Consider the following 26,463-nt stretch of genomic DNA (forward strand, 5'->3'; position numbering starts at 1 on the left):
CAGCACCATATTTTTCCTGGGATTCCCACAGATAAAAAGGCAGGCATAGTACAAATTTGATTTGGGAGTATGCACTTTGAGCTGGCCTGTTTTACAGTAAAGGAAAATGATTTAAATGCTATTGTTTAAATAGCACCTTACAAGTAAATTTCAGGGTATTAAATATTATCAAATTGCAGTTGGACTTTTGCACAGGGTAAAATAATCCTGATTGCCACATAATGCATTGGGTTATTAATAAAATAAAGAAATGTTGAGTAAGGTAGACGGCATCTGCAGTTGAATACAGAAGGGAATAAATTAAAGTCCTTGTGACCTTCTGTTTTCTGATCTTTGACTTCCTGCATAGAGTTTCCCTGAATAGACATCAAGAAAGAAACTGATTTGAGATAAATAACATTATGCATTTATTCAAAATGTTTAAATATTACTTATTCTAAATGAATAAAATATAAAATTTTCAATCTTGCTGATAATATTCATTCAAAATTTTATTAAATATCTACTGTAAGCAGGCACTGTGGCAGGTTTTAGACATTTAAAGGTGAACAACTCATTGTCCCTACCTCCAAGGAGCAAAACTGCTACTTAGGAGCATCAAATCCTAGTTCTGTGTCTCTCACAGATAATCATTGTCTATTCCATGAAGCCTTGCTTCCTGGAGTTACTACACACTAGACGGAAAAGCAGAAAAACTGCAAGAAAATACCTTTCTGTCACCATTAGAAACACATCAAACCACAATCCAGAAAGAAAAGTATTTTAAAAGGAATTTTAAAATTAAAAGTATTTTAAAAGGAATTCACACACTTACGTGCACATGAAATGAAGTCAAATTTACTAGCCCACAGTAATACGTCTCAAAAGTCCATTTCCTTTCTTCCCAATTGTCTCTTACTCCATAACTCCTCTAGAAATCCCAATACTTTCTCTCTAATCTCAGCCTGAGTCCCTTTTTTAAAAATGACTTTTCCTCTCCTTGGCTCTTCCAGACTCTCCAATTCCTTTCCCCCCTCTCCATTTTCCTGATTCTGCTTCACAGAAGTTCAGAGTCCACCTAATATAGACAAAACTATTCCAAGGCAACTGACAGAGAAAGGTAAGAAGCAAGGAAGGCTAGAAACACAAAACAACAGCTCTTCTCCTGTCACATATTCAATTGCCAGTCATAATTTTAAAAGATGAGTCAACAAATTCACAGGCCAAATTTGATGTTGACAACTGCTACCCATGATGAGATAGCCAGTGGTTAAGTCACTTTTAGTGCAAATTCCATGGAAACTGTGATCATTTCTTGTCTTTGTGCTCCAGTAGCCATAAGATCTAGAATGCCTGATGGACACGAGTTGATATTTGGCAGCTACCAAAGAAATTTTCCCAGAGGTCTGCACAGCACAATTTTAGGAGTTCTGACTTTGTCTATAAGCTAAACACCTTGCTAACACATTGCTAACACCTGCCTTTCCTACACCCTTACAGATAAGTCACTGATAGTCCCTATTCATAACCTCAAAACAAAAAGTATGCCTGCAACTTCAGCCCATCAGTTTTGGGGGAAGTGAGATAAATGTCAATGCCATAGTGTGCTGGTTTGTATACATTATATCCCCCAGAAAAAGCCATATTCTTTAATGCAATCTTGTGGGGGCAGATGTATTAGTATTGATTATATTGAAATTCTTTGATTGAGTGTTTCATGGAGATGTGACTCAAATAACTGTGAGGGAAACATTTGATTGGATAATTTCCATGAAGGTGTTACCCCGCCCATTCAGGGTGGCTGTTGATTGGATCACCAGAGTCCTATAAAGGAGTTCACAGACAGAAGGACCTCAGAGCAATTGAGAGTGACATTTTGAAGAGGAGCTGCAGCTAAGAGAGGACACAATGCCCCAAGGGCAACATGTTGGAGAATGCCATTTTGAAACACAACCTGGGAGCAAGCAAATGCCAGCCACATGCCTTCCAAGCTAACAGAGGATTTCTGGATGCCAATGGCCATCCTTCAGTGAAGGTACCCTATTGCTGATGCCTTACCTTGTACATTTTATGGCCTTAAGACTGTAACTTCGTAATCAAATAAATGCCCTTTATAAAAGCCAATCCATTTCTGGTATTTTGCAAAACAGCAGCATTAGCAAACTGGAACACATAGTCTGTAGCGCCAGGTGAATTTGGGCTCAGCCTAATTCCCAGGGTCTCCCACCCGCCATCAAAAAGCCTGCTCTGAATACATATCATTATGTGTGCTTTGATTTTCTTATTTTAACAATGCTGATTGAGATGAAGCAAATATTAAAAACTCATTTGTTGCTGAGTTTCAAACACAGCGTTCAGTTAGTCCGACCTTTCAAAAGCAACTTACCCATTGTTTTATTCTATATGTTCCAAAAGACCAAGAACAAAAACAAAGTCTAGCAATACGTTACACGTTTGATTCATTTGTTTCTTGCTTGACCTAAGTCAGAATATGCCTAAATCTATTTCAGTTCATTTGAATGATCCCATCTGGAAAATCTGAAAGGTTGAATCGAAAAACCTCCGACCAAATGAATCAATTAAAATTCTCTTTTGCTTAGAAACCAGGTGATAATGAATAGAATGTCTCCAAGGGGCTAACAATAGAAGATACATGTACAAAGAGTAACAAATGGTTTATTAATAATACAAATTCACAAGGACTGATCAATTAAGGGTTCTGAGTTTTAAAATAAATACATATTCAATGTTAGATTCAGTGAGTACAATTTTTTATACTGTGCATAGATCTTTGTTAAGAGACAAAAAATCACATAAGTCATTTTAACATACAGAATGTAATACAAAGAATAAAAATAGAAGAATCATTAACTAGAAAACTAAAATTAGTTTTAAATTTAAGAAAAATAAGGTGTCATAAAGCTTGCAACTGCAGGAATTGGGAGAATGAAGAGACGTTAGGACTATTAAAACTTAGGACTTTGGACAAGGGTCCCCAGACCTCTGAAAAGTGTGTGTGGCTCATCTGGAGCAGGTGTCTCTGAGCTTCGAAAAGGTTTCCACAGAACAGGGATGCAGACTTCTCAAGACAGATGCTGACTACCTGGTGCTAGTGTCACTGAAAGGCACAATGGGTTCTGCAAAAGTTGGGAAAAGCTTCAAACTGGATTCAATCGTTACTATAGGAATGAATGAAGTCACTGTTGTGTTGAAGAAATGAGTCTGGTGTGATGTTGACAGGAAACCAACCTGTAGCAACAGTAAGGATCTCATTCCTCCTATCTCCTCCAGCTTTGTAGTCCTCTCCAGTGCCCACATTTGACAAAGCCTATCAGGAAGCCTACTAGCAAAATAAAAGAAAAAAGAAAAAAAGAAAAAAAAAAATGTGGCCAACTGTAACATTACAAAGTATAGTATAAAGGGTGGATTTGGACCCCATATACAATAGCTTAATAACTGGCAAAATCTACCCCTTGGGCTACTCAACATCCATCACAGTCTTTCTACATGTATTTGAACTTTTAAACAACAAAAAGAACTCTATGATTGGACCGAACATGATGGAACTATCCTTTAGGCAGATGAAGGCATTTTCACCCTCTTCCCAAAATATGGAGACGCAAAGTCTCAATAATCATTGTATCCACCTCTGGGAGATAATCACAATATTCATCTCGAAGCTATGTTAATTACATCTCAAATTCAGTCATAACCACATGTGAATATTCTGTTATCTAAAGACCAAGTTGTATGGTTTTTTCCAAAAAAAAACTTGCAAAATATTCTTAGGAAAATGAAAATAAAGAAGAAAAGTATATATGTATATATATGTATACACACATACACAGAAATGAAAGTTGTTTGTTCTAATTTTTCAATAAATAAAGTTAAAAAAATGAAAGAAGATACATGTAGAGATATAAAGATATAGATACAACTGCTTTACATAGAAGTAATAGTCATGTGGCCATGGTAGATATCTGTAACTCTTTAATATTACCTTTGTTATCAGCCAGCACGTCAGCTATGCAGGGTCCTTTGTCTTGCATGGTTCAACCAAACTTTCATTTCTAAAAAAGCTCTAAATCTCCAGTGGGCCTATCTCTTTTTAGTTGCTCTAGTTTTTTATTAACCTTTACTTTTGGACAAGAAAATGCTGCAAAGAACCCTAAAGGCTCTCCTGAATTCCAAACATATTTCTTCTTGCTCTTTTGAGCAGCAGGACCCAGTTTCCCCTTGGTAATCAGGATCAATTTCGCCAACCAGGAGAGTAACCTCCTTCTTGATCTGTTAGTTTGGTGGCATGTGGCCCCCAAATGACTAAGTGGCAGTCTCAACTTTAACTTCAGTGGAACCATCGTTGTGTCACTCTTGGGAACCAAGACCACCAAACCAGCAGAGCTCAAAGTTGTGCTCATAGTTGTAGGAAAGAGAAGCAAAAATTCTGCAAGTGAGTTACTGGTGTAATAGTGACAGAAGCTGTTCCTATTTATACTCTTTTGATTCATGAGCCCATGTATGAGGGCTACAAGAGAGTCAGCTCCATATGTTGGTTGATGATTCAATGCCTATACTGCATCTGATAAGATAGAATCACAATCTTTTCAACTTGATGTCTCCAAACCAGAACCATAACTGAGACTTCAATAAGCTATTCCACCATTCTATTAGGATAATTGATCTGGGTGATAGGGTAAAGACCAGCCAATTTCATGGGCATGAGCCTGTCGTCAGGTTTATTTTTCTATGAAATTATTTCCTTGACCAGAATAATATTGGGCAGAATACCATGATGGTAACCCAGATGTTGTACAGAATATACCATGACCATGACATTATGGGTTAGGAAAGCCAATCCACATCCAGAATACATGTGTATTCAAGTGAAGTCAAACTTCTCCCCTATCCATGATGTTAGGGGTGAGCCACCAGGTGGCCGCTGATCTGCCCCTAGGAATGGTGCTGTGTCAGGGACTGAAAGTTGGTCCCTTCTGTTGACAGTTGACAGCCCTCAACAGTAGTAATAACGTCATGGAGGGGAAGTCCATGTTGCTAAGTCCATAATTAGCCTCCATCCCTTCACCATGATCTCTCTGTACATTTGTTTATTATGCAAACACCAAGGTGGCTAGGAATAGAGGCTGACTGGAACCCAGAGAATGTAGCATTTTGTTCAACTAATTATCAAGGGCCTCCTCTGCAGTGGATCCCCTTTGATTAGAATTCAGATGGAGCACAAATATCTTCACACTCTGTGCCTCTTCTGAAAAATTGATCCATATACCTCTGCCCCAGACTTCTTTGTCATCAGTCATCTAATCTATTTCTTTCCAAGTCTCTGACAATCCAGCCAAACCATTAGAGACTGCCCATGGAACAGTGAAGCTCCATAATTCTAGCCTTTTCTCCACTCAAACAAACTGGAAAACCAAATACAACCTCAAAGTTCTGACCATCTGGAGAATTTTCTTTCATCTCTGTTCTTCAAGCTACAACTTTAATGTTGCAGACATCCACTTCCATTGGCATTAGCATATCTCACTTAGCCATCTATAATTGAGGCTCAACATTTATTCCTTCTCAGCCATAAGTTCCTAAGGAATTCTCCATAAGCCATATGTATGAAACAAAGGAAAAATGCCACTATGTTGAAGAAATCAGAGGTATCTACTCATGCAACTTACTTGGGTACCTTCTGGACTAAATCAAGTCTAATTCCTTATGTACCATCTCTATTTGACAATACGTAGCTGTGCTCATGCCCGAAGTTATAACTTGGTGAATCAGAGAACACCTAGTTCATGATGGAAAGTTGGGTTACCTGGTCACTTATGTCCCACAGTTAGATACTAGGTGTCTACTGAGGCAGAGTAGCAAATCTGGTGCTATTTCTCAAAAGGAGAATAGTTATATGTATTAGAAAGTAAAACACTAAATATCTGCCCTATCATTCTCCTACTGGCGCTTGCAAAGATTCTATAGAATATCCTATTTTCCATAGACTTTTTAAGCATCATTGGATCTGCTGGTTCATTAAAACCTAACTGGGGAAGATGGCACAGTGGTGAGGTATAGATTTTAGTTACTCCTCTGGGCAACTGGCAGATCACCAGAAACTGCATGGAACAGACACCTCAGGGAAATCTGAATCTGGACATGCATCTTACAACAGTCTCGAGCACATGGAGCAGCTGAGATCAGTGAAATCTGTAAGTTCTCGAAGCCAGGGGGCCCTCGCCCTTCCCTGCCAGGCACATCAGACTGTTTTGCAGCTGGTTTCCTGAGGGAGGAGGGATGGTTGGAGCTGGAAACCAAGAGGGAGGCTCAACCCAGCCCCAGTGGCAGAACTGATTAACAAACTCAGACTGCTGAACAAAAACTCCAACCATAGATAAACTGAGACAAGACACTGGAGAATTTGGGAGCAGACAGCCCAGCAGAAAGAAGATAGGGCTAGCAAAAACAGCAAAAAAAAAAAAAGCAGACACGCAGACACTTTTGGAGTTGGGGGTGAACATAATACAGAGAAGGGCTGGGCTCAAACAGAATCAAACTCAGAAGGCCAGGGCCCGCCTCTGAAAAGCTGGTTATTCTGGTTTCTCGTTTGCTCCTCAGTTGCTCTCCAACTCCTTGTCTTTTTGCATTTCAAGAGCCCATCAGAACGGCAAGGCCAGAATTAAAGCACTTTTCTTTAAATAGTCTATACTGGGCCTTTCTTTTCTTTTTTTAATCTTTTTTTTTTTTTTTTTTTTTTTTTTTAAATAACTATTCTAAGTAGCCCATTACAGAAAGCCTCAAAGACTTGCAATTTGGGCCTAGACAAGAGCAGAGCTAAGACAGCTCTGAAAGACAATAAGTCTAGTGGGGGAGACAATTCCCTAAAGGACATAACTTCTCACAAGAAAAGGGGGGTGTGGTCCAGCTCGAGTGGCAGCCCTCCTTTGGGGAACTCAGACCCCAAGGGCTGGAATTCAGAAACCGACTTCAGTCAGCCATGCCTCTGACAGGGTCAGGGTCACTGGGAGAACTAAAGGCTCCATACCTCCTTACACTGGTGGGGTAGCTGCGGGCAGGCAAGTGCGACCTGCTGGACAGGAAAGGAAAAGCTCTGAATCTAAAGGCCTCACAGGAGGATCTCATTCTTAAGGAAACTCCAAACCCTCTCCCTGATACCTGGACCTCTCTGAATTGGGAAACCCTGACTGGGATTGACCACATCTGAGGACACCCTCACACAAAAAGGCAACATAGAGGCAGGGCAAGAAACAGAAAAACAAGAGGTAAAAAACTCTGATCTGCTAAATAGAACCTAAGTTAGAGACCTAGAATAACCTGAACTGAACACCAGAGGTTCGAGAACAAAGCCAACCAACAAGAAAATCCTAGATAAAAGAGTGAAAACAAACTCCAGAATAAACTAATCAAGAAAATCAGATGCCTAGACAACTTAGGATAACAAGCCATAGTAGGAAACATGAAAATATGGATCAGCCGAAGGAACAAACTAATAGTTCAACTGATATACAGGAGGTGAGGCAATTAATACTAAATCAATTCAATGACCTGAAGGAAGAATTAATTAAAGATGTTCAAACAAATCTCCTAAATCAATTCAAAAACTGAGTCAAAGAACTGAGGGAAGATATAGCAAAAGAGATGAAGGACACAAGGAAGAAACCAGACAACCATAAAGAAGAATTCATAAACCTGAAAAAACAAATGGCAGAACATATGAGAATGAAGGGCATAATGGAGGAGATAAAAAGACACTGAGGGGATACAACAGTAGATTTGAACAGGCAGAAGAAAGGATCAGTGAATTGGAAGACAAGACATTTGAATTAATACATACAAAAGAACATATGGTGAAAAGAATAGAAAAATACGAGCAGGGTCTTAGGGAGCTGAGTGACAACATGAAGCACACAAATATATGTGTTATAGGTGTCCCAGATGGAGAAGAGAGGGGAAAGGGGGCAGAAAGAATCATAGAAGAAATATTCACTGAAAACTTCCCAACTCTTATGAAAAACAGAAAATTGCATATTTGAGAAGTACAGCATACCCCAAACAGAAAAGATCCCAATAGACCTACTCCAAGACACTTACTGACCATATAGTCCAATGTTAAAGACAAAGAGAGAATTCTGAAAGCAGCAAGAGAAAAGCAATCCATTACATACAAGGGAAGCTTGATAAAACTATGTACAGATTTCTCCACAGAAGACGATGGTATATATATTTAAGAAACTGAAAGAAAAGAACTACCAACCAAGAAGGCTATATCCAGAAAAACTGTCCTTCAAAAATGAGGGAGAGATTAAAAATATTTTCAGACAACAGACACTGAGAGAGTTTGTGAATAAGAGACTGGCACTACAAGAAATACTAAAGGGAGTGCCATAGACTGATAGGAAAACACAGGAGAGAGGTTGGGAGAAGAGTGTAGAATGAAGATTATCAGGAAGGGTAAAAGATGAGAGAGGAAAAAAATAAGACATGACATATAAACTCCAAAAGACAAAATGGTAGAAGAAAGTACTGCCCTTGCAGTAATAACACTAAATGTTAAGGAATGAACTCCCCAATAAAAAGACATGGACTGGAAAAATGGATTAAAAAACAGGACCCATCTACATACTGTCTACAAGAAGCACAAGGAAAAAATAGGCTGAAAGTGAAAGGCTGGAAAAAGATATTTCATGCAAACAGCAACCAGAAAAAAGTGGGAATAGCTATATTAATATCAGACAAAGTAGACTTCAAAAGTAAAACAATTAAAAGAGACAAAGAAGGAGAATATATATTAATAAAAGGGTCAATTCATCAAGAAAACATAGCAATCATAAATATTTATGCACCAAGTCAGAGTGCCCAAAAATTCATGAGGTAAACACTGAGAACAATGAAAGGAGAAGTAGATACCTCTACAATAATAGTTGGAGACACCAATACACCACTCTTATCAATGGATAGAACATCTAGACAGAGGATAAATAAGGAGACAGAGATGTTGAATTGTATGATAAATGAACTAGGCGTGACAGACATTTATAGAACACTATACCACACAACAGCAGGATACACATTTTTCTCAAGTGCTCAAGGAGCATTCTCTAGCATAGACCACATGTTGGGTAACAAAGCAAGTTTCAACAAATTTTAAAATATTGATATTATACAAAACACTTTCTTGTATCATAATGGAATAAAGTTGGAAAAAAATAACAGGCAGAAGACTGTAAAATTCATAAATATATGGAGGGTAAACAACACACTTTTACAAAACCAGTGGGTAAAGGAAGAAATTACAAGAGAAATTAGTAAATACCTCAAGGCAAGTGACAATGAAAACACAACATATCAAAACCTAAGGGATGCAGCAAAGGCAGTGCTGAGAGGGAAATTTTTTCCCTAAATGCCTATGTTAAAAGAGTGGAGAGAGCAAAAATTGAGGAATTAACTGTTCACGTGAAGGAACTAGAGAAAGAACAGCAAACTAATCCCAAAGCAAACAAAAGGAAAGAAATAACAAAGACTAAAGCAGAAATAAATGAAATCAAGAATAAGAAAACAATACAGAGAACCAACAAAACCAGAAGTTGATTTTTGAGAAAAACAACAAAATTCATAGATGCCTAGCTAGGCTAACAAAAAGAGAGAGAGAGAGAGAGAGAGAGAGACGATGCAAATAAATGCAATCAGAAATGGGAAAGGAAACATAACTACTGACCCTGCAGAAATAAAGGAGATAATGAGAAGATACTATGGGCAACTAATGCTAATAAACTAGACAACTTAGATGAAATGGACAACTTCCTAGAAAAGCACGAACAACCAAAATTGACTTGAGAAGAAGTAGACGACCTCAACAAACCAATTACAAGTAAAGAGATTGAGTCAGTCATCAAAAAGCTCTCAAAAAAGAAAGGCTGAGTACCAGATGGCTTCTTATGTGAAGTCTACCAAGCATTCAATAAAGAATTAGCACCAATCCTGCTCACACTCTTCAAAAAAAACTGAAGACATGGGAAAGCTACCCCAACTCATTCTATGAAGCCAACACCCTAATACCAAAATCAGACAAAGAAACTACAAAGAAAAAATTATAGACCAATCTCTTTAATGAATAGAGATGCAAAAATCCTCAACAAAATACTCGCAAATAGAATCCCGCAGCACATTAAAAGAATTATACATCATGACCAGGTGGGGTTTATTCCAGGTATGCATGCCTGGATCAACACAAGAAAATCAATTAATGTAATACACCACATCAATAAATCAAAGCAGCAGAACCACATGATCATCTCAATCAACGCAGAAAAGGCATTTGACAAAATTCAACATCCTTTCTTGATGAAAGCACTCAAAAGGATAGGAAAAGACAGGAATTTTCTCAATATGATAAAGGCAATATATGTAAAACCTACCACTAAGATCATATTCAATGTAGAGAGACTGAAAGCTTTCCCTCTAAAATCAGGAACAAGATAGGGATGCCAACTGTCATCATTGTTATTCAACATTGTGCTGGAAGTTCTACCTAGAGCAATTAGTCAAGAAAAAGAAATAAAAGGCTTCCAAATTGGAGAGGAAGAATTAAAACTTTCACTCTGTGCAGATGACATGATTCTATATGCAGAAAATCCAGAAAAATCTACAGCAAAGCTATCAGAACTAATCAATGAATACAGCAAATTGGCAGGCTATAAGATCAACATGCAAAAATCTGTAGTGTTCTTATACACAAGTAATGTGCAAAAAGAGGAAGAAATCAAGAAAACAATTCCATTTATAATAGCAACCAAAATAATCAAGTATTTAGAAATAAACTTACAAAGGCCACAAAAGACCTATACAAAGAAAACTACAAGACACTGATAAAAGAAATTGAACAGGACCTTAAAAATGAAGAACATACTGTGTTCATGGATTGGAAGACTAAATATAATTACAATGTCAATTCTACCTAAACTGATTTTATAGATTCAATGCAATACCAATTAAAATCCCAACCACTTACTTTGCAGAAATAGAAAAACCAATAACCAAATTTATTTGGAAGGGCAAGGTGCCCCGAATAGCCAAATATCTTGAGGAAAAGGAACAAAGTTGGAGGTCTCACACTACCTGACTTTGAAGCATATAACAAAGCTACAGTGCTCAAAACAGCATGATACTGGCATAAAGATAGATATACTGACCAATGGAATTGAATTGAGTGTTCAGTAACAGACTCTGACATCTACAAACAATTGATCTTTGATAAGGCAGTCAAGCCAAAGCAACTGGGACAGAGCAGCCTCTTCAATAAATGGTGTCTGGAGAACTGGATATCAATTTCCAAAAGAATGAAAGAGGACCCCTTTCTCACACCTTATACAAAAATCAACTCAAAATGGATCAAAGACCTAAACATTAGTGCTAAGATCATAAAACTCCTAGAAGAAAATGTAGGGCAATTTCTTAAAGAACTTGTGATAAGAAGTGGTTTCCTAGACCTTACACCAAAAGCGCAAGCAACCAAAGAATAAATAGACAAATGGGATCCCCTCAAAATTAAACACTTTTGTACATCAAAGGAATTTGTCAGGAAAGTAAAAAGGCAGCCTATACAATGGAAGACTATATTTGGAAACCACATATCAGATAAGGATTTAATATCCCAAATATATAAAGTGATCCTACAACTCAAAACAGAAAGACAAACAACCCAATTAAAAAATGGGCAAAAGACATGGACATACATACACTTTTCTGAAGAGGAAATACAAATGGCTCAAAAACATATGAAAAGGCAAGATGGCGGACTGGTGAGCTGTATGTTTTAGTTACTCCTCCAGGAAAGTAGGTAGAAAGCCAGGAACTGTGTGGACTGGACACCACAGAGCAATATGACTTTGGGCATACTTCATACAACACTCATGAAAATGTCGAACTGCTGAGATCAGCGAAATCTGTAAGTTTTTGCGGCCAGGGGACCCGCGCCCCTCCCTGCCAGGCTCAGTCCCGTGGGAGGAGGGGCTGTCAGCTCCGGGAAGGAGAAGGGAGAACTGCAGTGGCAGCCCTTATCGGAAACTCATTCTACTGATCCAAACTCCAACCATAGATAGACTAAGACCACACACCAGAGAATCTGAGAGCAGCCAGCCCAGCAGAGAGGAGACAGGCATAGAAAAAAAACAACACGAAAAACTCCAAAATAAAAGCGGAGGATTTTTGGAGTTCTGGTGAACATAGAAAGGGGAAGGGCAGAGCTCAGGCCCTGAGGCGCATATGCAAATCCCGAAGAAAAGCTGATCTCTCTGCCCTGTGGACCTTTCCTTAATGGCCCTGGTTGCTTTGTCTCTTAGCATTTCAATAACCCATTAGATCTCTGAGGAGGGCCCTTTTATTTTTTTTTTTTTAATCCTTTTTTCTTTTTCTAAAACAAGTACTCTAAGAAGCCCAATACAGAAAGCTTCAAAGACTTGCAATTGGGCAGGTCAAGTCAAGAGCAGAACTAAGAGAGCTCTGAGACAAAAGGCAATAATCCAGTGGCTGAGAAAATTCACTAAACACCACAACTTCCCAAGAAAAGGGGGGTGTCCGCTCACAGCCATCATCCTGGTGGACAGGAAACACTCCTGCCCATCGCCAGCCCCATAGCCCAGAGCTGCCCCAGACAACCCAGGGTGATGGAACTGCTTCAAATAACAGGCACACACCACAAAACTGGGCGTGGACATCAGCCTTCCCTGCAACCTCAGCTGATTGTCCCAGAGTTGGGAAGGTGGAGCAGTGTGAATTAACAAAGCCCCATTCAGCCATCATTTCAGCAGACTGGGAGCCTCCCTACACAGCCTAGCAGCCCAGAACTGCCCTGGGGGGATGGCACTCACCTGTGACATAGCACAGTCATCCCTCAACATAGGACCCGGGGTGCACGGCCTGGAAGAGGGGCCCACTTGCAAGTCTCAGGAGCCATACGCCAATACCAAGGACTTGTGGGTCAGTGGCAGAGACAAACTGTGGCAGGACTGAACTGAAGGATTAGACTATTGCAGCAGCTTTAAAACTCTAGGATCACCAGGGAGATTGGATTGTTAGGGCCACCCCCCCTCCCTGACTGCCCAGAAACACGCCTCATATACAGGGCAGGCAACACCAACTACACATGCAAGCTTGGTACACCAATTGGACCCCACAAGACTCACTCCCCCACTCACCAAAAAGGCTAAGCAGGGGAGAACTGGCTTGTGGAGAACAGGTGGCTCGTGGACGCCACCTGCTGGTTAGTTAGAGAAAGTGTACTCCACGAAGCTGTAGATCTGATAAATTAGAGATAAGGACTTCAATTGGTCTACAAATCCTAAAAGAACCCTATCAAGTTCAGCAAATGCCACGAGGCCAAAAACAACAGAAAATTATAAAGCATATGAAAAAACCAGACGATATGGATAACCCAAGCCCAAGGACCCAAATCAAAAGATCAGAAGAGACACAGCACCTAGAGCAGCTACTCAAAGAACTAAAGATGAACAATGAGACCATAGTACGGGAGACAAAGGAAATCAAGAAGACCCTAGAAGAGCATAAAGAAGACATTGCAAGACTAAATAAAAAAATGGATGATCTTATGGAAATTAAAGAAACTGTTGACCAAATTAAAAAGATTCTGGACACTCATAGTACAAGACTAGAGGAAGTTGAACAACGAATCAGTGACCTGGAAGATGACAGAATGGAAAATGAAAGCATAAAAGAAAGAATGGGAAAAAAATTGAAAAAATCGAAATGGACCTCAGGGATATGATAGATAATATGAAACGTCCGAATATAAGACTCATTGGTGTCCCAGAAGGGGAAGAAAAGGGTAAAGGTCTAGGAAGAGTATTCAAAGAAATTGTTGGGGAAAACTTCCCAAATCTTCTAAACAACATAAATACACAAATCATAAATGCTCAGCGAACTCCAAATAGAATAAATCCAAATAAACCCACTCCGAGACATATACTGATCACACTGTCAAACGCAGAAGAGAAGGAGCAAGTTCTGAAAGCAGCAAGAGAAAAGCAATTCACCACATACAAAGGAAACAGCATAAGACTAAGTAGTGAATACTCAGCAGCCACCATGGAGGCAACAAGGCAGTGGCACGATATATTTAAAATTCTGAATGAGAAAAATTTCCAGCCAAGAATACTATATCCAGCAAAGCTCTCCTTCAAATTTGAGGGAGAGCTTAAATTGTTCACAGAAAAACAAATGCTGAGAGAATTTGCTAACAAGAGACCTGCCCTACTGGAGATACTAAAGGGAGCCCTACAGACAGAGAAAAAAAGAACGGACAGAGAGACTTGCAGAAAGGTTCAGTACTAAAGAGATTCGGTATGGGTACAATAAAGGATATTAATAGAGAGGGGAAAAATATGACAAACATAAACCAAAGGATAAGATGGCTGATTCAAGAAATGCCTTCACGGTTATAACGTTGAATGTAAATGGATTAAACTCCCCAATTAAAAGATACAGATTCGCAGAATGGATCAAAAAAAATGAACCATCAATATGTTGCATACAAGAGACTCATCTTAGACACAGGGACACAAAGAAACTGAAAGTGAAAGGATGGAAAAAAATATTTTTTCATGCAAGCTACAGCCAAAAGAAAGCAGGTGTAGCAATATTAATCTCAGATAAAATAGACTTCAAATGCAGGGATGTTTTGAGAGACAAAGAAGGCCACTACATACTAATAAAAGGGGCAATTCAACAAGAAGAAATAACAATCGTAAATGTCTATGCACCCAATCAAGGTGCCACAAAATACATGAGAGAAACACTAGCAAAACTAAAGGAAGCAATTGATGTTTCCACAATAATTGTGGGAGACTTCAACACATCACTCTCTCCTATAGATAGATCAACCAGACAGAAGACCAATAAGGAAATTGAAAACCTAAACAATCAGATAAATGAATTAGATTTAAGAGACATATACAGGACATTACATCCCAAATCACCAGGATACACATACTTTTCTAGTGCTCATGGAACTTTCTCCAGAATAGATCATATGCTGGGACATAAAACAAGCCTCAATAAATTTAAAAAGATTGAAATTATTCAAAGCACATTCTCTGACCACAATGGAATACAATTAGAAGTCAATAACCATCAGAGACTTAGAAAATTCACAAATACCTGGAGGTTAAACAACACACTCCTAAACAATCAGTGGGTTAAAGAAGAAATAGCAAGAGAAATTGCTAAATATATAGAGACGAATGAAAATGAGAACACAACATACCGAAACCTATGGGATCCAGCAAAAGCAGTGCTAAGGGGGAAATTTATAGCACTAAACGCATATATTAAAAAGGAAGAAAGAGCCAAAATCAAAGAACTAATGGATCAACTGAAGAAGCTAGAAAATGAACAGCAAACCAATCCTAAACCAAGTACAAGAAAAGAAATAACAAAGATTAAAGCAGAAATAAATGACATAGAGAACAAAAAAACAATAGAGAGGATAAATATCACCAAAAGTTGGTTCTTTGAGAAGATCAACAAGATTCACAAGCCCCTAGCTAGACTGACAAAATCAAAAAGAGAGAAGACCCATATAAACAAAATAATGAATGAAAAAGGTGACATAACTGCAGATCCTGAAGAAATTAAAAAAACTATAAGAGGATATTATGAACAACTGTATGGCAACAAACTGGATAATGTAGAAGAAATGGACAATTTCCTGGAAACATATGAACAACCTAGACTGACCAGAGAAGAAATAGAAGACCTCAACCAACCCATCACAAGCAAAGAGATCCAATCAGTCATCAAAAATCTTCCCACAAATAAATGCCCAGGGCCAGATGGCTTCACAGGGGAATTCTACCAAACTTTCCAGAAATAACTGACACCAATCTTACTCAAACTCTTTCAAAACATTGAAGAAAATGGAACACTACCTAACTCATTTTATGAAGCTAACATCAATCTAATACCAAAACCAGGCAAAGATGGTACAAAAAAGGAAAACTACTGGCCAATCTCCCTAATGAATATAGATGCAAAAATCCTCAACAAAATACTTGCAAATCGAATCCAAAGACACATTAAAAAAAATCATACACAATGACCAAGTGGGGTTCATTCCAGGCATGCAAGGATGGTTCAACATAAGAAAAACAATCAATGTATTACAACACATTAACAAGTCACAAGGGAAAAATCAATTGATCATCTCAATAGATGCTGAAAAAGCATTTGACAAAATCCAACATCCCTTTTTGATAAAAACACTTCAAATGGTAGGAATTGAAGGAAACTTCCTCAACATGATAAAGAGCATATATGAAAAACCCACAGCCAGCATAGTACTCAATGGTGAGAGACTGAAAGCCTTCCCTCTAAGATCAGGAACAAGACAAGGATGCCCGCTGTCACCACTGTTATTCAACATTGTCCTGGAAGTGCTAGCCAGGGCAATCCGGCAAGACAAAGAAATAAAAGGCATCCAAATTGGAAAAGAAGAAGTAAAACTGTCATTGTTTGCAGATGATATGATCTTATATCTAGAAAACCCTGAGAAATCGATGATACAGCTACTAGAGCTAATAAACAAATTTAGCAAAGTAGCGGGATACAAGATTAATGCACATAAGTCAGTAATTTTCTATATGCTAGAACTGAACAAACTGAAGAGACACTCAAGAAAAAGATACCATTTTCAATAGCAACTAAAAAAATCAAGTACCTAGGAATAAACTTAACCAAAGATGTAAAAGACCTATACAAAGAAAACTACATAACTCTACTAAAAGAAATAGAAGGGGACCTTAAAAGATGGAAAAATATTCCATGTTCATGGATAGGAAGGCTAAATGTCATTAAGATGTCAATTCTACCCAAACTCATCTACAGATTCAATGCAATCCCAATCAAAATTCCAACAACCTACTTTGCAGATTTGGAAAAGCTAGTTATCAAATTTATTTGGAAAGGGAAGAGGCCTCGAATTGCTAAAGACACTCTAAAAAAGAAAAACGAAGTGGGAGGACTTACACTCCCTGACTTTGAAGCTTATTATAAAGCCACAGTTGCCAAAACAGCATGGTACTGGCACAAAGATAGACATATAGATCAATGGAATCGAATTGAGAATTCAGAGATAGATCCTCAGATCTATGGCCGACTGATCTTTGATAAGGCCCCCAAAGTCACTGAACTGAGTCATAATGGTCTTTTCAACAAATGGGGCTGGGAGAGTTGGATATCCATATCCAAAAGAATGAAAGAGGACCCCTACCTCAACCCCTACACAAAAATTAACTCAAAATGGACCAAAGATCTCAATATAAAAGAAAGTACCATAAAACTCCTAGAAGATAATGTAGGAAAACATCTTCAAGACCTTGTATTAGGCGGCCACTTCCTAGACTTTACACCCAAAGCACAAGCAACAAAAGAGAAAATAGATAAATGGGAACTCCTCAAACTTAGAAGTTTCTGCACCTCAAAGGAATTTCTCAAAAAGGTAAAGAGGCAGCCAACTCAATGGGAAAAAATTTTTGGAAACCATGTATCTGACAAAAGACTGATATCTTGCATATATAAAGAAATCCTACAACTCAATGACAATAGTACAGACGGCCCAATTATAAAATGGGCAAAAGATATGAAAAGACAGTTCTCTGAAGAGGAAATACAAATGGCCAAGAAACACATGAAAAAATGTTCAGCTTCACTAGCTATTAGAGAGATGCAAATTAAGACCACAATGAGATACCATCTAACACCGATTAGAATGGCTGCCATTAAACAAACAGGAAACTACAAATGCTGGAGGGGATGTGGAGAAATTGGAACTCTTATTCATTGTTGGTGGGACTGTATAATCGTTCAGCCACTCTGGAAGTCAGTCTGGCAGTTCCTTAGAAAACTAGATATAGAGTTACCATTCGATCCAGCGATTGCACTTCTCGGTATATACCCGGAAGGTCGGAAAGCAGTGACACGAACAGATATCTGCACGCCAATGTTCATAGCAGCATTATTCACAATTGCCAAGAGATGGAAACAACCCAAATGTCCTTCAACAGATGAGTGGATAAATAAAATGTGGTATATACACACAATAGAGTACTACGCGGCAGTAAGAAGGAACGATCTCGTGAAACATATGACAACATGGATGAACCTTGAAGACATAATGCTGAGCGAAATAAGCCAGGCACAGAAAGAGAAATATTATATGCTACCACTAATGTGAACTTTGAAAAATGTAAAACAAATGGTTTATAATATAGAATGTAGGGGAACTAGCAATAGAGAGCAATTAAGGAAAGGGGAACAATAATCCAAGAAGAACAGATAAGCTATTTACCGTTCTAGGGATGCCCAGGAATGACTATGGTCTGTTAATTTCTGATGGATATAGTAGGAACAAGTTCACAGAAATGTTGCTATATTAGGTAACTTTCTTGGGGTAAAGTAGGAACATGTTGGAAGTTAAGCAGTTATCTTAGGTTAGTTGTCTTTTTCTTACTCCCTTGTTATGGTCTCTTTGAAATGTTCTTTTACTGTATGTTTGTTTTCTTTTTAACTTTTTTTTCATACAGTTGATTTAAAAAAGATGGGAAAGTTAAAAAAAAAAGAAAAGAAAAACAAACAAAAAAAAAGATGTAGTGCCCCCTTGAGGAGCCTGTGGAGAATGCAGGGGTATTGGCCTACCCCACCTCCATGGTTGCTAACATGACCACAGACATAGGGGACTGGTGGTTTGATGGGTTGAGCCCTCTACCATAGGTTTTACCCTTGGGAAGACGGTTGCTGCAAAGAAGACGCTAGGCCTCCCTATGGTTGTGCCTAAGAGCCTCCTCCCGAATGACTCTTTGTTTCTCAGATGTGGCCCTCTCTCTCTGGCTAAGCCAACTTGAAAGGTGAAATCACTGCCCTCCCCCCTACGTGGGATCAGACACCCAGGGGAGTGAATCTCCCTGGCAACGTGGAATATGACTCCCGGGGAGGAATGTACACCCGGCATCGTGGGACGGAGAACATCTTCTTGACCAAAAGGGGGATGTGAAAGAAATGAAATAAGCTTCAGTGGCAGAGAGATTCCAAAAGGAGCCGAGAGGTCACTCTGGTGGGCACTCTTATGCACACTTTAGATAACTCTTTTTAGGTTCCAAAGAATTGGGGTAGCTGGTGGTGGATACCTGAAACTATCAAACTACAACCCAGAACCCATGAATCTCGAAGACAGTTGTATGAAAATGTAGCTTATGAGGGGTGACAATTGGATTGGGAAAGCCATAAGGACCACACTCCACTTTGTCTAGTTTATGGATGGATGAGTAGAAAAATAGGGGAAGGAAACAAACAGACAAAGGTACCCAGTGTTCTTTTTTACTTCAATTGTTCTTTTTCACTCTAATTATTATTCTTGTTATTTTTGTGTGTGTGCTAATGAAGGTGTCACGGATTGATTTAGGTGAAGAATGTACAACTATGTAATGGTACTGTAAACAATCGAAAGTACGATTTGTTTTGTATGACTGCGTGGTATGTGAATATATCTCAATAAAATGAAGATTAAAAAAAAAAAACATATGAAAAATGCTCAACTTCACTGGCTATTAGGAAAATAGAAATCAAAACCACAATAAGATATCATCTCACACCTACCAGAATCGCCATTACCAAAAAAACAGAAAATTACAAGTGCTGGAGAAGATGTGGAGAAAGAGGCACACTTATTCACTATTGGTGGGAATGGAGAATGGTGCAACAAACTCTGGAAGACAGTGTGGCAATTCCTCAGGAAGCTGAGCATAGATCTGCCATAGGACCCAGCTATTCCATTTCTAGGTATATACTCAGAGGAACTGAAAGCTAAGACATGAATGGACATTTGTAAACCGACGTTTATCATGGCATTATTCACAATAGCCAAGAGATAGAAAAGGCCCAAATGTCCATCAACAGACAAGTGGATAAACAAACTGTGGTACATAGATATGATGGAATATTACACAGCTGTAAGACAGAACAAAGACACAGAACATATAATAACATGGATGAACTTTGAGGACATTATGTAAAGTGAAGTTGCCAGAAAAAAAGAATATTGTATGGTCTCACTAATACGAACTAACATTAATGAAGAACTTTGAGAGTTAAAAGCTGATAACACAGGCTACCAGGAGATAGAAAGAGGGTAGAGATCAGGCATTTGATGCTGAAGGACTACAGAATGTGTAGCAAGATTGATGGTGTAGATCCAGAAATAGATAGCATAATACATGTGATGGTAGCACAATATTGTAAGTACACCGAACAAAGATGTCCACGAGTAAAGCTGAGAAAGGTGGGCTAGGAGCATAAATGACACCTGAGGTAAAGATAGAAGATGAAGACTGGGACTGTTTAACTTAGCAAAAACTGGAGTGGTCAATGATTGTGACTAAATGTACAAATATAAAAATGTTTTTACATGTGGGAGAACAAATGAATGTCAATCATCCAGAGTGCTGCAAAGGGGGACGGTATTAGGGGAAAAAATATAATCAAAGCAAACTACAATCTATGGACAACAATAACATTGTAATATGCTTCCATTAAATTTAACAAAGGCAATATACCAAAGCTAAATGTGTGTGAGAGGGGGATATAAGGGAGGGATATGAGATTCTTGGTAGTGGTGTTGTTGTTTGACCCTACTATTACATTGTATTGTATATTTTATTTTTCTTTCATTACCTTTTTTTATTATTCCTTAAAAAAAAACTTTTTTTCATAGTAATCAATATGTTCAACAGCTGACTGTGGTGATAAATGCACAACTATATGATGATACCATGAACAACTGATTGTACACTGTGGATAATTATATGGTATGTGAATATAACTCTATAAAATTGTACGGAAAAATATAAACAGGGATAAAAGTGCTGGAGAAAACATTGATAGAAGGATGTACATATTTACTGTTGGTTAGGAGGCAGAATGGTGTAGCCTTTCTGGAGGACAGTGGGGTGGTTCCACGCAAAGCCAACTATGTGGGTGCCATAACGTCCTGCAACCCCCTTACGAGGTATATACTTGGAGGATCTGAGAACAGGGACATGAACGGACAACTGCACACTGGTGCTTATGGAGACAGTATTCATGATTTGCAATGGGTGGAGGTGGCCTAAGGGTACATCAACAGAGGAACAGAATGGTGAACTGTTGTGTGTGCATACAATGGAATATTGAGCAACTGTGAGAAGGACTGAAGCTGTGAGACACCCAATGAGGTGAATGGATCCTGTAGACAGCATTTTGAGTGAAGTATGCCAGAAACAAAGGCAAACACTATAATGACTCACCAATATGGACTAACTACAATGTGTAAACTCATCATTGAACCTTAGAGCACAACTTACCAGGGGAACACTTATTGTAATGATCCCTAGACTGTAAGCTCTTACAGCAGTCACTTCTATACCTGAATTGTAACGGCTAGCCCCAGATTCTGAGATGCGGATTCCTTTGTGTATAACCTGATCGATCCCTGGAACTTTGAGTATCTGTGTGACACCTGACACTCAGAGCTAGAACTCAACAGATATGAATGTCAGTATTAGCACATATAGCAACTGTTAAAAAAAATTGAAAAAGAGTCCAGACTTCAAATAGAGCTATGAATGAAGCAGATGTGGTTAGGACTTGGGCAAATCAGGCCAAAGGGTAAAGGACAATACTGACTGTGTTTTAAAACTTCAAATTCCATGTGAGACCAAGAGAAGAGATGATTAGTTGGTGCAAGATTTTTATTTCCTAAACAATTTAACTCGTACAGTTTGTTCAAATACCATAATTACATGGAACATTTAATAGGAAGTGAGAACTGGTAGGTTTGCATAGGTTAGTGTGAAATAGTGACACATCCCAAAGTAATTTGGACAGAGAATAATATATATGCAGGGCCCCTCTGAGTTGCTGGGGAAAAATGCAGAAGTGTTAGGCTTGCTCACCTGGATTGTGGTTGATGTTCTCACAAACATTGAGGACTGGCAGTTTGACGTGCCGAGCCCTCTATCACAGGACTTGCCCTTATGAAACACGTTACTGCAAAAGAGAGGCTAAGCCTGCTTATAATTGTGCCTAACAGTCTCCCCCTGAGTACCTCTTTGTTGCGCAGATGTGGCCCTCTCTCTCTCTAGCTAAGCCAACTTGGCAGGTGAACTCACTGCCCTCCCCCCCTATATGGGATCTGACTCCCAGGGGTGTAAATCTCCCTGGCAACACGGGATGTGACTCCCAGGGATGAATCTGGACCCAACATAGTGGGATTGAGAACATCTTCTTGACCAAGAGAGGGATATGAATTGAAACGAAATAAAATTTCAGTGGCTGAGAGATCCCAAATGGAGTCAAGAAGTCACTCTGGTGGGCATTCTTACACACTATATAGATAACACTTTTTAGGTTTTAATGCATTAGAATAGCTAGAAGTAAATACCTGAATCTACCAAACTGCAACCCAGTAGCCTTGACTCTTGAAGACGATTGTATACCAGTGTAGCTTACAAGGGGTGACAGTGATTGTGAAAGCCTTGTGGATCACACTCCCTTTATCCAGTGTATGGATGGATGAGTAGAAAAATGGGGACAAAAAACTAAATGAAAAATAGGGTGGGATGGGAGGGATAATTTGGATGTTCTTTTTTACTTTTATTTTTTATTCTTATTTTTACTTTTTCTGGTACAAGGAAAATGTTCAAAAAATAGATTGGGGTGATGAATGTACAACTATATGATGGTACTGTGAACAACTGATAGTACACTTTATATGATTGTATCATATGTGAATATATCTCAATAAAATTGAATTAAAAAAAATCCTACTGGGAAGTTTGCACAGCAGCTTGGATTACTCTTGCTCCAGCCCCCCATTCTAAGTCGGCACTTTTGGAGGTTACTCAGTAGAGGTTAGCATAACACACTCAAGTATATATTGACTCCAAAATCAAAAAAGTGCCCCCTAGCATGTATATCAGCAGCTGGGTGGCCATAGTGGTGAAGGCAACTGCAGAATCTGAACAGCTGAGGCTGCACTTGACACTAGCACTGGAGCTATGGATGGTGGCACCCCAGGAGTCAAAGATGGTGGAGGAAGAGGAGGTGGGGGTAGGCAGAGGGCGTGGAAGGGAAATAGGAGAGGGGGAAGAAGGCAGCAGGTGGGGTGGAGGGGCAGGAGTGGGGGTGGAGGTAGCTGCAAGCCTGCAGGTGGAGCAACACTAGGGCTGTTGTGTGGAATGTTAGGACAGGACAGTATCACCTTACAGCATCTGAAGTTCATTGAGACAGCAATCCAGATGCTCTAGACCTACCAGAGCCACAAGAATTTAATTCGTCTTTGACCTTCAGTTCAGTTGCAAGGGCTCCAAGGGCTTGTCAAAATTCTGAAAACTGGTACCCCACTCCCCCCAATGAAGTACCTACCTTTAATTTCTATTTGTCAGATACGGATAAGAACAATCTTCAATGCAGCTTTGACTGCATCCAGCAAACACTGTCCAGCTCTGGAGCCTCCCAGCTCAATTGCATGGGATTTCTGTAAGATAAAATTTCAGTTTGTGCAACAAACGACTCATATCAGATGACATGAGAAAGAGTGACCCAGGAAGAGCCACACCCTTAGCACAATAGCTATCAAACCTGGCGGACCATATATAGGGAAAAGAGTGCAGATTCCAAAAGCACCTCAAGTTGTTTGAGACACAGTGTCTGAGAGGAAAAGGTCAACTCCCACGAACCCTGCAAATACGATTCAAAAGACACACCCAGCAGCAGCAGTGTTTCTCAGCGGCCATACAGGGACAGTGAATCACTCACTGGCACTGAAGACCTACAGGAAACTGAGCTGCCTGCTCAACTGCAGAAAGATGGTGTCAATTAAAAAGACAAGAACTCCCTTCAAGCAATTCTGCAACAAGTAGCCAATCTGAATCCTATGGACCTCTCATATACCTTAAAAGATTATGTTTTTAACAAGCTTTCAAGAGACTGGTCTGGATACAGTGAAATAGACAGATGGTCATCAGAGTCAGTGCTCTCTAGAAAACTAAATCCATCTCAGAACTCTGAACACCAGCCATTCAGAATCTCCCCTAGTTCTAATAGATACACTGCATCCTAACCTTCTCAGAAATGGCTTTTGGATTCAGGATTCATTGATCCTTTAATGAATAAAAAAGCTCAAATATCTCACCTGACAAACAAACTACCATCAACATTAAACGGTCATTTGAATCCCACCAGTGAAAAATCTGCTGCAAGTCTCCCGCTGCCCCCTGCAGCTGTTTCCATCCCCACCCCTTCACCCCCCCCCCTCCACCGCTGCCTTCAACCCACCTGCCTGTCTCAAATCCTCCTCAGACTGTACCTTCTAACTCCAATTTCCCTAGAACTCCAGAAGGCCAGGGTCTACTCAAGACCTACCTGTTGACAGTTCTTGTTAAAATGGTAGTGTGTATGAGAACCAGTAAGACAAATACACCTCTAGGAATTCTCTGGAAACCTTGCCTCCTGGTTCACTTCCACTAAAGTGTCCAAAGCCTATGGAAGAAAACCATTCAATATCTCACAGAAAGTCCAAAAACAAATCTAAAAAACATAAGGAAAAGGACCAAATTAAAAAGCATGACATTGAGACTGTCAAGGAAAAGGGGGAGGACTGTAAAAGAGAAGAGGAACTCACCAAGCTAAATAACTCCAGTCTGAATTCCAATGAAGGACTTAAAGAGAACTGCACTGCCTTCATGGAGCCTTCTTCAACAATTGAACTTCCAGACTATTTGCTAAAATACATTGCTATTGTCTCCCATGAGCAACACCAGAATTACACAGATGACTTCAAGACTGAGTATGAGTACAGGGCCTTGCATGCCAGGATGGAGACTCTAGCTAGAAGATTTATCAAACTGGATACACAACGAAAGTGCCTTTCTCCGGGCAGGATGTTCATGAAGAAGTTTTATAAGAATATCAGAAGATCAAGAAGTCTTGTCCCAGTTACCCTGAAGAAAAGCATAGAGGCGAATATCTTCATAACAAGCTGGCTCATATCAAAAGAGTAATTAGGGGTATTTGATCAAAAGCAAGCAGATCAGTCGGCGACTCAAGTGGCGCCCCCTACGACGAACCCAGCTCCAGGCCCTGGGCGGGTGCTGACGCCGAGTCCATGGTCACTGGGGCGGCTTCCTTTGCCTTGGTCCTCAGGGCCTCGGGCCTGACCGCGGCCTCCCGCTCCTACGAAGTCTTCTGCGAGGGGCTCTCCCGCACTCGGCTTGCCTTCTTCGACTTGGCCGGGCAACTGCACATGAACTTCCCATACTTCTACGCGGCGGGCTCCATAATCCTCATAACATTCTGTTTGTCAGGTGAGATATTTGAGCTTTTAGAGACCTGATTAAATTGCCGTTGTGATGGCGGACCCACCCGCACGGGCTGACAGCTAACTGGCGCTACCCACCCAGAAAGCCCCGCAGTCTCGCGAGAGTCCCAGGAGGCTTTGCTCTCGGTCGCGGATTGCTTGCAGGGACAAGAGGGAGGAATTGTGCAGTTCTGGAAGCTGAGAATTTAAATTAAGACCCACGGAAGTGTTTAAGAGGACGAGCAACGTTAAAATAGAAACAGGAGAAACTTAAGGATGTGACAAAGGGCAGAGGGTGCATTATAAGAAAGGGAGGCTGCTAAACCTTTTAGAAAAGAATGTTTTATGCGTTCAACAAACTAGTGGCCCAAACCATAAGGAAACCAGTACACTTCAGGAATTTTGTATTGTTTTGTAAGTAACACAGTGAATGAGGAAGAAGATGAAGAGATTAAGAATATGATGTGGTAGCATATGTTTCTTCATCCCACAAGAGTAAACATCAACAATCAAACTTCAGGTGAAAAACAAACCTGTGCAGGAGAGGCATACTCCAAATACCAAGCAAAGTAAAATGCTGCAGGATTTCTAACAATGGTGGTTCTGTAAGAAAGTGAACTCTATTTCATTGTCCCTATGAATAATGTTGTTTCAAGGACAATGTCAAGACCTTGGAACCTGAGAGAAGGGAATGTAGTCATAGTAAAAAGTTTGGCTGTTCAGTGAATCATATTTAAATAATTATAATAATGTGGTTTCCCTGTGGAGGAACTGAACAACCTGCTGGTGTTACACCTGGAGGCATGGCTGGTGGACCAAATCTTCAACCCCAACTGAGCCATAATTCTGAAAATGGAGTGGATGAGACAGGCCCTGATGGTGGTGGACATAGTGGACTTCGAGGGCCAAGCCAGAATCATCATCTTTGGACAGCCCTGGGTACAGAATTGAACGAAGAGCATGCCCTTAGGTCTGGCGTTGTCACACCTGGAACAAGAGCCACAGGTGAGAAAATGAAATGACTTGAGTAGTTCTTCAAAGTCCTCATATCAGGTCTCCAGACTGCA

At 39.6% G+C, this 26,463-nt stretch overlaps 1 pseudogene; it reads left to right on the forward strand.

The window, feature by feature from the left end:
* Window positions 1-23,096: 23,096 nt before the first annotated feature.
* LOC119530436 lies at window positions 23,097-25,256 on the forward strand (annotated as a pseudogene).
* The last annotated feature ends 1,207 nt before the right edge of the window (window positions 25,257-26,463 follow it).

The sequence above is a fragment of the Choloepus didactylus genome, chromosome 3, assembly GCF_015220235.1.
Source record: "Choloepus didactylus isolate mChoDid1 chromosome 3, mChoDid1.pri, whole genome shotgun sequence".
Classification (NCBI taxonomy): Eukaryota; Metazoa; Chordata; class Mammalia; order Pilosa; family Megalonychidae; genus Choloepus; species Choloepus didactylus.